We start from the raw sequence: 12982 nt of genomic DNA on the forward strand, positions 1-12982 counted from the left end.
TCACTGCTGCAACTTTTTTTTTTTTCTTGAGACAGAGTCTTGCTCCATCACCCAGGCTGGAGTGCAGTGGTACAGTCTCAGCTCACTGCAGCCCTGAACTCCTGGGCTCAAGCCATCCTTTCACCTTGGTCACCAAAAGTGCTGGGACTACAGACATGAGCCACAGTGCCCAGCCCACTGCTCCATTCTGAGTAGCACTTACAGTGCCTGGCACCTGAAGGCCCTCGGATATCCACTGTATTCATTTCCTAGGGTTGCAGTAACAAATTACTAGGTGGCTTAAAAAAGAGAGAAACATATTTTCTCACAGTTCTGGAAGTCAGAAGGCTGAAATCCAGGTGCAGATAGAACTGGTTCCTTGAGGAAGCTCTAGGGAAAACCTGTTCCGCGACTCTCCCTCGTTTTGGGGGCTGCTGGCAGTCTGCGGCGCTCCTGGGCTCGTTGGCACCTTGCTCCAATCTCTGCTTTCTCCTCTGTGTGTCTTCTCCCCTTCTCTCCTAAGGACACTTGTCATTGGACCTAAGGCCTATCCTAATTCAGGATGATCTCATCTCAAGATCCTTAACTTGGTTACATCTGCAAAACGCTTTTTCCAAATAAGGCCACATTTGCAGGCTTTGGGCATTAGGACTCAGGCATACTTTTTGGGGGATCACAATTCAACCCCCTTCATCCACCAACTGAGAAAACGAATGAGTACCCGGCGATTTCTGGTTGATGTGAGAACCAACTGTAACACAAATGCCGGGTCAGAGAGTAAAGCCCTGGCTTTTCAACCAGCCTTCTGTGGGAGCTGTTTGTATTCACCGCCAGTTTCTCTAAGTTGGTCATTTAGGGATGTGTCCATAGCACAGCATGTCAGGTAGGTGATTCACGTGAATAAACTGGAGAGAAGGTGAGTCATAGTTAAAAGCGGATTTAACATTCCAAAGGTAAACAGCAATCCAGCCTCCAGGTTGAAGCCATTCTTGTGCCTCTTGCTGCCAAGGCAGAGACAGATAAATAAATACCATCCCTGAGCCAGGCGGCACAGTGCGACCTCCAGGTCTGCACCCCTCTCAGGCATCCTGCCTGGCCAGTCTATCTCCTTTCAGAAGCAATGTACGTTTCCAGCATGCAGCAGGAGGCAGGTCAACAAATGCTGCTCTAAACATCTTGGTCAAGCTTGCTGTGACCTCCCATCCTGCCATACACAACTTAAGTCACAGGCAGCCTCCTCTCCACACTGCCACCCTGCACTGAGGGCCACCCCCTCTGGAAACTACAGGGGGTCTGCTGCTAAAAAGGAGGAGGTTTGTCTGTGTGCCCCACAATCCAGGCAGAGAGGGCTTTGAGGGGTACATGGCACCCTTCGAAGTCCTCAGAACATGTCTGCCTTTCCAAGCTGACCACAGGCACCAACACTTAGCCTTAGCCTTAGGAACCCGACTTCTCCCTACCTACAAAGGTTTACCGCAGAGTTTTGTCTCCTAGAGATCCTGCCCCCTCCCAGGCCCTGCCTGGCTGACCATCCTCCCCTCCAGTATGAAGAGTCTGTCTGTCCTGAGCCAAGACAGGCAGGGACAGACCCTGGAGGAAGGCAGGTGACAGTGCACGGGGACAAGCAGAAAAGTGTCTGAGGAGCCCAAAGGCCAGGCTCTCCTGGGACTGAGAGCAGCAGCTCCGGCTCCAGGGACACACAGGGACGCACATGGCAGGAACTGGGGCTGTCACGAGCAAGGCCAAGTGCTCTCCCTGGGTGCTGAGTTTCTTTGATGACCAGACCTGAGAAGGGCCCTTTTCCACAGGGGCCTTGGGACTCCTGACTTTGCTGCCTCAGCGTGAAAGTGTCCTGTCTCTCCAGCCGAGCCCCTCTCGGGGAGGCAGGTCCCCATCCCCTGGGCCTTCCTGCTGGGGTGTGCTGCTCTCCCCACATTGTGTGGGCACCAGCACTATCCACTTAGCACCTCAACCCCCCGAGGCCTCTTCACTAGTGTCCCAGAGGCTCCCCTAAAAGCTACTTGCTCCTGAGCTCCAATTGTAATCAAGTCCCAAGGCAGCTGGGTTTAAAGACACAATTATGCATTATGGATAAAGGGCAGGTCACCCTCCCCCGCCAGCCAGCTGGGCATCTGTGCCTGCCCCACGGCTCCCATCAGAGGCTCCAGCCGACCTGTCCCCTCCTCTGGGCACACAGAGCAAGCCAAGGCGCCCCTTGGTGCCTGCAGCCCCAGGAGCTGAGCACGGGGCTCCTAGCTGCAGCCGCAGAAAGGTCCTCTTGCTGGGATCCCACTACAAATTGATGAACGCTAATGACCTGCTTCCTCCATCTGGCACCACAATCACGAAGATGCTCCCAAATGCTGGGAGTTGGGGGGTATTCTTTTTTCTTTTCCTTTTTGCCTTTTTTTTTCAAATATTTATGAAGAGATTTTCCATTTATCCTGACACGTCTTCTCCACCGTGGGTGTCAGCTGGGAGGGCTCAGACGACAAACTCCAGAAGGTATTTTCCCCAAAGCAGCATCTGGCTCCGTTGGCAAGTACAGCGGGTGGTTTGCTGGGAATTGGCCGAGGAAGAGGGAGGAGGAGCCACAGGCTGGCAGCCTCCGGTCCTGGCTCTGTGATGCTCCCAGGGATGGGACTGGAGCATCCTAAGAGAGCAGCCAGGATACAGGACCTCACAGGCACCCCCGCCAGCCTCTCTCTCACTCCCACCCTTCAAGTCTTCGGGTCTGATGCCAAAGCTCCCCAGCTCCCCAGGTAAACCACCTGGGTAGTGACCAGTTCTCCACGCAGCCTCTAAGAGTCTTCTTCAGTGACAATTCCCAGTGGGGCAAGTTGGTAAAGGAGAGGGTGCTGGCTTGGCCCCTGCATCTCAAGCTCTCCCCTCCCAGGAATCCCTCTAAAGGCAGAGCCAGGGGCCTCCCTCATTCTCCCTGCTGGGCATTTCCCACCTTTGGGGACAGTGTGACCCATACCGGGGCAGAGGGAGTTGGCTGAGCAGCAGGGCTGGAGGTAGCAATAAGTACCTTGTGGAATCTCTCAGGTCACACCAGCTTAACTGCCGTCTTCTGTACTCACCTGTGGTATAGTCCCCCAAGTCAATCCAGGAACCCCCAGCCAAGCATTCCTTCATAGTTACCACAGAGTCCGAGCCAGGCTGTATCTGCCAAAGATGAATTCCGGTGAAAATCAAACAATTTCCAGGAGATCTTGGGTCCAAAGGCATCATGACTTTGTGCCCTTGATCTTGCCTGGGCTGCCCATTAGCAATCACTGGGGAGCTTCAAGAAATATCAAAGCCCAGCCCCATTCAGCACCGTCAGAATACCTGCGAGTGGGGCATATATTTCTAAAATCTCCCATGTCATTGTCAAGGGCATCCGGGGTTGAAAACTATTGAGCTATGGGAAGACTATGTCCCCTAGACACAGGCAGTCCTAGACTGGAGTCCTTGCTCTTTTACTTACTTGCTGTGACCTGGAATCAGTTACTTGCCCTCCCAAAGCCTCAGTTGCACCATCTCTAAAATGGGGGATAAAAACATTTTTCTTGCCCTAAGGTGCCCAGCACGTGTAACTGTTCAACAAAGTCAAGCTGCTATTAATCATCTTCTATCACGAACCCATCTTACGGGACAAGACACTGCTGGTGTTGAGTATGCAGAGCAGCCCAGCAAGGCAGCCGGCCAGGCAGCTGCTTCCATCCATGCACAGAACCGGTACTTTGGAAATGTTACCTCCCTTACCTGCAGAACAGCCTCAAGGTCTCACCTCTGGGTACCAAGGCTGCAAGAGAGCAATTCAGTCCTTACCTCTGGGTACCAAGGCTGCAAGAGGGTAATTGAGTCATGGGCCATACCACTCCCTAGGTGATGACACTCCCAACAGATACAGCACCAGTCAAAGAATATCTCTCTAGAGGAGGCCGGGCGCGGTGGCTCACACCTGTAATCCCAGCACTTTGGGAGGCTGAGGCGGGCAGATCACCTGAGGTCGGGAGTTTAAGACTAGCCTGTCCAACATGGTGAAACCCTGTCTCTACTAAAAATTCAAAAATTAACCGGGCAAGGTGGTGCATGCCTGTAATCCCAGCTACTTGGGAGGCAGAGGCAGGAGAATCGCTTGAACCTGGGAGGCGGAGGTTGAAGTGAGCAGAGATTGCGCAATTGCCTCGGTGACAGAGTGAGACTACGTCTCAAAAAAAGAAAAAAAACTCTCCTTGAATTTTTAAAGGATCTAGAGCATTTAAAATATCTCCTCTAGGGCTGGGCGCGGTGGCTCAAGCCTGTGATCCCAGCACTTTGGGAGGCTGAGGCGGGTGGATCACTTGAGGTCAGGAGATGGAGACCATCCTGGCTAACATGGTGAAACTCCATCTGTACTAAAAATAAAAAAATTAGCCGGGCGCGGTGACGGGCACCTGTAGTCCCACCTACTCGGGAGGCTGAGGCAAGAGAATGGCGTGAACCTGGGAGGCAGAGCTTGCAGTGAGCCGAGATCCAGCCACTGCACTCCAGCCTGGGCCACAGAGTGAGACTGTCTCAAAAAAAAAAAGAAAAAGAAATCTCGTCTAGGAAGTCAATGTGTCTACCATCCTGTTTATCTGCAAATGGTCTGTTATCAGATTCAGCCGAGAGCAGAGCCAGATACGAGTGTTTGAAAACTTATTCTGCTTGGCACCACCCTGGGTGGGCCAGGGTGGCATGCGGAAGCCCTGAGGCCCACCACAGTCATGCAGGGAGCAAGTGCTTCTGGGCAGACACTCCAGTGATCCTGCAGACCACTTGAAGAGGCCCCCAGGACCCCAGGAGCATTGCTCATTCATTAGTAAATATGATTTCTTATTTTGTATTATGTACATCTCCTGGTGACATCTGCTGATGCCAGACCATCTTGCCTGGGTCAGCCGGGCACCAATGTCTTCTTCAAATCTCGTAGCAGCTCTACCAAAGCAGGTGCCACTCTGCCAGTGGATTGCTGGGATGAGTGGGCCTGGAAGAGCTGAGTTGCTTGCCACAGCCTTTTTCCTGTATCACACATTGCCACTTCTTCCTGGACAAGAAAAGAATTTGAAGAGAGTTTTGGCAACTGACAGCAATGATTGATTTCTTTTCTTTTTTTTTTTTTTTTTTTGAGATGGAGTTTCACTCTTGTTGCCCACGCTGGAGTGCAATGGCACAATCTCAGCTCACTGCAACCTCCACCTCCCAGGTTCAAGCGACTCTCATGCCTCAGCCTCCCAACTAGCTGAGATTACAGGCGCCTGCCACCACACTAGGCTATTTTTTTTTTTTTTTTTTTTTAGTATTTTTAATAGAGACAGGGTTTCACCGTGTTGGCCAGGCTGGTCTCAAACTCCTGACCTCAGGTGATCCACCCGCCTCGGCCTCCCAAAGTGTTGGGATTACAGGTGTGAGCCACCGTGCCCAGGCAGCAATGATTTCAATGTCTTCATCCCCAAGAAGACCCACATAAGTTCCAAGGGGACAATATGAACCAATAGGGAGGGCTCTGCTAAAGGCGGGAGGGGAAACAATAACAGTATTTCTGGATTAGATAAATTAATAGGTCTGTATTACAAAGGATGCTTGAGTCCAGTGACATCAGTGGTTGTTGGCAGTTGAGGATAAGCAGTAGCTTCAACTTAGTTGTCAGGGAGTATTAACAAGCAAGATAATAAAAGTTATTTTTTATTTAGTAAGTATTTAAATCAAAATTATAAGTACAGGTTCTGTATATAGACTGCAGAGGCTTAAAATCGGGCAACGCTTGGCAAGCAATTTACCTTCTCCATGCCTTCGTTACCTCTTTGGTAAAACGAGGTCGATAACAGTATCTATCTCTAAGAATTTTGGAAAAAATCAAATAAGTTAATGGCCAAGCACGTCGAATAGAGTGCAGTACGCACAAAGAGCTCAGTAAGCATCAGCTATTAGCATTTTGTGTTAATGTTTTCCCTGGGCTTATTGAATCTGCACGATAACCAACCCGATGAGGCCCATGTTTGGTTTTCCATCTTACTGGGGCCCAGAGAGGTTCAGCCACTAGTCCTAGGCCACACAGCTGCAAATGACAAAGCAGAAGTGGAAACCCAGGTCAGCCTGAATCTGATGACCTTTCCTTTCTACCTCATCAAAAGGCCTTGGAGAGAAAAGCAATAAAGACCCAGCAGTTCTTCTGTGACAAGCAGGAATCACGGACGTAGGAGGCAGAGGGCAAGTAGTCAATTGGTAGCGACAATCCAGAAAGATGTCTGCAGTATAAAGCAAGCCCTCCCACCCAGTAGCAAGCATAGCTACAGGGGAGCCAAGAGCAACCCACCCCCCAGCCCCCAGCAGTCAGTTGAGAGCCCAGGGAGGCTGGAGATGAAAAGGAAGGTGTGGTTCTGAAGACGAAGGTACCTAGACCTCCGCGGAACCAAACCTTTCATTCAGCAACCAAGCATTTAGCAGAGTTGCGCATAAAACGCGCCCTCTTCTTCCAGCCCCTGCACCAGGCTGTTATATTTTAGGAATTAAAAGCTCTGCTTTGGTAAAAGCACAAATGACACATGTTTGCTGAAGAATGTGCTGTCACTGACCATCCTCCCCGCCCCCTCCCGCACCTGTTTTCAAACGTTTCAGCCTCTGAGTGCAGACGATCTCCTCCTTGGGGTTCTTCTCAACCCTTTGAGAGTCAGCTCAGTTTCAGAGGCCAGCTGTGGACAAAGGAACCTCTCAGCCTGTTTGTCCTGTAGAGTGTTTTGAAAAGAATGTTCTCAGAATAACCAGCCGACACTAAAGCGTGCTGCGCCGGAAGCTTTGGCCAAGCCAGGCTGTTAATATCAACATGCTCATCAACCGGGCTGGTTTCAGAACAGATTCTAGCAAGGGAGACTGCCTGCAGGGCACAGCCCATACTGGGATCTGGTTTGCAAACACACAGGTCTGGATAAGCCCACACGGACTTCACTCACAGTTCACTGTGTTGCTTGCTGTTTAAGGATATTGGATTTTCCTGCCATCACAGTACATGCAAAATGCCCAGGAGAGGGTAGCAGCCAGAGACCAGAGGCACCTCAGAGGGACCACTGGGTACCTGGGCCAGGGTACCCTCCGCCCTCCACTCTGGCTAACATTAGGGCAGGTGCTGGGGGTAAGAGCCAGGACGGAGGAAGAGAAGGGTGGGCTCCCAAGGCTGGTGGCTTCTGGAACCTGCCTGCCACAAGCCCAGCTCACTCCTACCTGCCCAGGAAATGGGGAGTCTTCTCCAAACCCCAAACTCCAGACCCACCGCCATAGCTTAAAAAGCACAGCTGTTTCCTAACCTCTCCACCCTCATGTGAATTTTATTATTTTTATTATTTTTAGATGGAGTCTCACTCTGTTGCCCAGGCTGGAGTGCAGTGGTATGATCTCAGCTCACTGCAAACTCCACCTCCCAGGTTCAAGTGATTCTCCTGCCTCAGCCTCCTGAGTAGCTGGGATTACAGGAGCTGCCCTCCCTGGCACCCAACCATGCCCGGTTAACTTTTTTGTATTTTTAGTAGATACAGGATTTCGCCATGTTGGCCAAGCTGGTCTTGAACTCCTGACCTCAAGTGATCCACCCACCTCGGCCTCCCAAAGTGCTGGGATTACAGGCGTGAGCCACCATGCCCGGCCCCTCATGTGACTTTGATCATCATTGGAAATTGATTTCATCTGGATAAATAAGTGAGGAGGAGGAAGGGAGGAAGGAGAAGTGGACAAAGTGGCCGCTGTGCCCTTCGGGGACTGAGGTGCAGTGTTGCAGCAGATGGAGCCCAGCTGTGCTCCAGGCAGAGCTGGGTTCAAATCCTGGCTCAGTGACTTGCTCTCTGTTTAGCTGCAAGTTCACCATTTACACAATGGGGATAAAAGTGTCCTCTTTATATGGTGGTTGTGATGGATAACTGAAATGAGGGACTCAATGACTGGCACCCAGAGGACACTCACAAAATGCTATTTCCTTTCTCTCTGCACTTCTAAGTCCTGGCCTGGCATGGAGATGGTGAGTGTGCCACTGTTTTATTACAGCTGAGCTGGAAAAAAAAAATGCTGTGTATCCAGCTTCCATCACCTTGAATGGGGTATCTGTGATAAGCAAATGAAATGGAATAAACTTGAATACATAAAGCCATGGAGCATTTTCTCATCTCCCTCAAAGGAGCCTACTGAAATACTGAAGCAAAAAAAAAGAAAGAAAGAAAGAAAAAGAAAGTCATCCTTGCAGCGTGCATAATCTGATGCAGGGGAGGCTGTCAGGACCTGGATCTCCAGGCATTCTTCTTGAAGGCTGAGCAGGCTGCTTGGGTTGCAGATAAGCCTCCACACAGAGCCAAGCCCCAGAACCTTCTGAGCCTCATCCCCCAGCCTTGGCTATAGAAACTAGAAACCATGCTTTGTGTTAACTCACCTGAGATCTCACCCAGGTTCCTCAAATCCCCTCACTAAGCCTTCTGAAATCACCAGAACCATCTGCTTGGGGTTCAGAAATGAGATACTACAAAAGTTGACACACAAAGGTCATTATTTTTGGAGGACAAAGGGGGAAAACAAAGCTTTTCCTAAAGGCTTTGGGAGTTGCTGCAGAAAGTGACTGCGTTCCCCTGGTTGGTGGAGGTCCTCTCCCGTCTTCTCGCCCGGGCTGCAGATGCAGCTGGCTTGGCCGCTTGGACGTGCAGGTTATGCAACGTGAGCACCCTAATACCGTCTTCCCCTCCCACGGCCGCCGCCTGGCTGCCTCACCACAGAGCTGGGATTGTTCAGGGCTCTGGGCTCATTAAGGCTCTGTCTTCATAGCCAAAGTAAAGTGAAGAATTGAGGTAAATATCTAAATGATTCAGTAAGAAGGAAAGACACTACCACGTGTGGAAAAAGATGGTTTGGGAGACTGGTCCGAGGGACTGGCAAATATTGCCACCTTCTCAGCTGGCAAGGGAGGTAATAATACACGTTTACTTGTTCACACCCCCAGCAGTAACATTTATATGGCAGGGGTTGGAGGGCAGTTCATGGCGGGAGAGGATGCCAAGTGTCCAGTCTCCCCAGAACAAGACAGTCCAGGACCTCCTCCTAGGCAAGAGAAGAGCACATCCCTCCCTCAATTCTGGAAGTGTCACATGGGAGAAACTCCAGGGTCCTCAGGCAGCAGTTAAATACTGTCATTTAGAGTTCTCTAATCTGGCTGAGCAGAAATTTCCAGATTTAAATTGTGCTCACCCAGGCATGATGAATGGTCTCAGTCAGTCTTGGGTTTGCTCCAGCTCCCTGTGCCGGCGGTCAAGTCCTTATGCGACTCTACAGTCTACACCCTCATAACTGCAGGACCAAGCGCAGCTGCCAGTGGGTGTCCGCAAGCAGAAAGGCAAACTGCGGAGCTCCCGTTGGGGTCCCCCCAAATTAACAGGTAAGAATAATGACACAGCCCAGCAGTACTTAACAATGGCAAAGAGGCTGTTTAGCGTCCTTGGAAAAACTCTTGGCCTTGAAGTCACGGAGATTTGAGCTAGGATCTGACCCCACCACCCTCCAGGTGTGAAACCTGGGGCAAGTTACTCAAGCTCTGCACTTCAGATTCCCCTGGTGTTGTCAGGGGGTGAGAGTGAGAATTAACAGTGAATGTGAATGTAGTGAACACCTCTAATCCCAGCACTTCGGGAGCCTGAGGCGGCTGGATCATTTGAGGCCAGGAGTTTGAAACCAGCCTAGCCAGCATGGCGAAACCTCGTCTCTACTAAAAAGACAAAGGTTAGCCCGGCATGGTGGCACACATCTGTGGTCCTGGCTACTAAGGAGGCTGAGGCAGGAGGATTGCTTGAACCCAGGAGGTACAGGTTGCAGTGAGCCAAAATTGTGCCGTTGCAGTAAGCCAAAATTGTGCCACTGCACTCCAGCCTGGGTGACAGAGCAAGACTCCATCTCAAAAAAAAAGAAAAAGAAAATTTTCTTAAAAGTGGATGTAAATGTAATATATGCCTCCTAGACAGTGTTGGGCTCACTGTCTCCAAAAAAAAGGCAGAGAAGCCAGAATTTACTGCCCAGTCCACAAATGGCGGCTAAGTGTACACCACACGCAAAGCGGCTTTTTTTTTTTTTTTTTTTTGAGACAGAGTCTCGCTTTGTCACCAGGCTGGAGTGCAGTGGCGTGATCTCGGCTCACTGCAACCTCAACCTCCTGGGTTGAAGCGATTCTCCTGCCTCAGCCTCCGGAATGGCTGAGAATACAGGCGTGTGCCACCAAGCCCAGCTAATTTTTGTATTTTTAGTACAGACAGGGTTTCACCATGTTGGCCACAATGGTCTCGATCTCCTGACCTTGTGATCCGCCCACCTCAGCCTCCCAAAGTGCTGGGATCACAACTGTGAGCCACCACACCCGGCCCAAGGTGGCTTTTTCGACCCTTGAAACAACTCTTTTTTTTTTTTGAGATGGAGTCTCACTCTATCGCCCAGGCTGGAGTGCAGTGACATGACCTTGACTCACTGAAACCTCCGCCTCCCAAGTTCAAGCAAATCTCCTGCCTCAGCCTCCCAAGTAGCTGGGATTACAGGTGCGTACCACCATGCCCAGCTAATTTTTTTTTGGTAGAGATGGGGTTTCACCATGTTGGCCAGGCTGGTCTGGAACTCCTGACTTCAAGTGATCCCCCTGCCTTGGCCTCCCAAGGTGCTGGGATTACAGGCATCAGCCACCATGCCCCACTAACCCTTGAAACAACTCGGAAAGTTGCAATAGAGAGGTATTCTTTTCCCAGGTGTTTTCGGCTCGTCCAGATCACCTTGCTAGTTAGTTGCAGAGCCAGCATGCCAAGGTGACTGTCTTGGCTTCTGGTCCAGTGCATTCTCAACTCTCCCGCACACTTTTCTGTAAGTGGAGGAGTGAGAGCTGGTCTACCAAGGTTCTGATGAAGGAAGATTTCGGTTTTGTCTCCCATGGGATGAACATGAGGACTGCTTGCTTGGAGGAGGGCCCCTCCACCTAAGTGTCATCTCTGCCATCTCATAGGTGAATGGGGGAAGCTGCTGCTCTCCACCCCTGAAGAGCAGGTTCATGCAACATACATTCATTTGTGTCTCCCAAAGTCCCTGACGAAGGCTGCAAGTGGGACAGGGTGGAGGGGGATGTTCCTGAGTAACCCAGTGGCTGGCTCAGGAAATGGGTTTTCACACCACGCTTTGTGGAACGGGTCTAGACAGGTGCTTTGGGGACTGCAGTGCCCTGAGCCCCTTATTCAGCCAGAGCCACGCCAGCCCTTACCTACAGGGCTAATTGGTGGGAGACCTGGCTTGTTTAATTGGGCTTCCATTTATGATCTAATTTGAAACAATGATTTGTTAGAAGAGGAAGAAGAAGAAAGAAGAAGAGAAGGAGGAAGAGGAGGAGAAGGAGGAGGGGAAAGAGGAGGAGGGGGAGGAGAAGGAGAGAAGAACGGGATTCATCTTCCTGGATTTTCTGAGAACAGAACCAAGACTTAATCCTAGTGGCTGTTAGGGTTGGAGGTGGGTAGCCCTGTTCTGGGTCACAGCAAACCCATCTCACACCTTCTGGTCCACTTAGACATACGTCAGGCACCTGCTGGGTGCAAAACCCCAGGCCTGGTAGCAAGTGAGTTAAAGTAAATTAGAGGTGAAGACCCTTGTCCTTTGTGACTTGGAAAGCAGAATTGACACCCCAAAGGCAGAGGGGGCCAATAAACAATCACTGGCGCAGCCAGCCTGGTCCTCAGGCTCTGTCACCTTGTGATGTTTGTTTTCCCCTTTATGTATATGATCTATTCCTCCCGATCAGACTATAATTGTCCAAGTGGCAAGAAACCCTCTCACTCAGCAAGCATTTGCTAAGCCGTTACCATGTATGCTAGTCATAGGAAAGGCTCACAATCTCGTGGGACACAGAACAGTGATTTCAACACAGGGAGTGGGGACCAGGGAAGGTGCCACAAAGAAAGTTAAGCTTCATCTTGCAAGAATAGCAGACTCCCTATACCTTTTTCCATATCCTGGGGTCCAGTGCAGCCAGGGATGCCAACAACAGGACCACCTGGACTTGTAAGGTCAAAGGGCGCTGCACCTCCTGATGCTGGGCTCTGAGAACCTCCTGGAGGGAGGGCTTTGGAGCTGGGTCTGGAAGGAGGAGCCCGCACCGGCTCCCTGGAGAAGGGAGGGTGTCCAGGTTGGGATCATGGCCAGCAGCAAAGACAATTAAGTGAAGCCAGCAGGGCTCGGGGGCAGAGGCGAGGGAAAGCCAGTTAAGCTCGAGTAGAGCAAAAGGCAAAATGAAATGAAGGTATTGCGAAGCGGCTGGGAGAGAGAGAGAAAAGGCTGGCGGGTGGAGTGTTGGAATCTAACACAACTGGAGTGTTCCTGGACTCCAGCAGTAATAGACCCTCAAAAATGTGAGCATGGAGGAGCGCCCCATCTTCAATCTCAGCCTTGCCACCACTCTAGAAAGCAGGGACCCTGTGTTCTCCCCAAAGGACCTCTCGCTAGCATCGCCCTTCTCCCTCAACCCCAAGTCTGGGTCCTTCCAGGTCCTGCAAGGGGATCTGGAGGAGCAGGAACCACCTGGTTGGGGCGGGGCCTGGCCCGAGCCTGGCGTGGCTTGCAGGGTCTGGCAGTTGTGACCCACATCTGGGGTTTCAGGAATTCTGACCTGAACACGCACTCCCACACTCACCTTCATCACCAGGTGAACAGGCACCGAGGGGAAAGGAGGGACACACCCACCCACGCCCTCCTCCACAAATTAAAGAATCCGCAGGGCCGTCGGAGGAGAGGCCGGATGTCCTGGGAGGGTAAGAGAGGTGGCTGGAGACGCGCTTTCCCTTCGGTCCTCCGGGGGAACCCTTCCCTCGGCTTCCTTCACTCCAATAATGTGAATGAACCCTGGGAGAGGAAGAGAGAGTGCGCGCGGGCGCGGGGAGGGGAGGGGAGGCGAGGGGAAGAAAATCTGGGCTGGGGAGAGAGGGGAGCGCAGAGGAGCGCACAGCCGGGCGGG

The sequence above is a fragment of the Piliocolobus tephrosceles genome, chromosome 16 (assembly GCF_002776525.5).
Source record: "Piliocolobus tephrosceles isolate RC106 chromosome 16, ASM277652v3, whole genome shotgun sequence".
NCBI lineage: Eukaryota > Metazoa > Chordata > Mammalia > Primates > Cercopithecidae > Piliocolobus > Piliocolobus tephrosceles.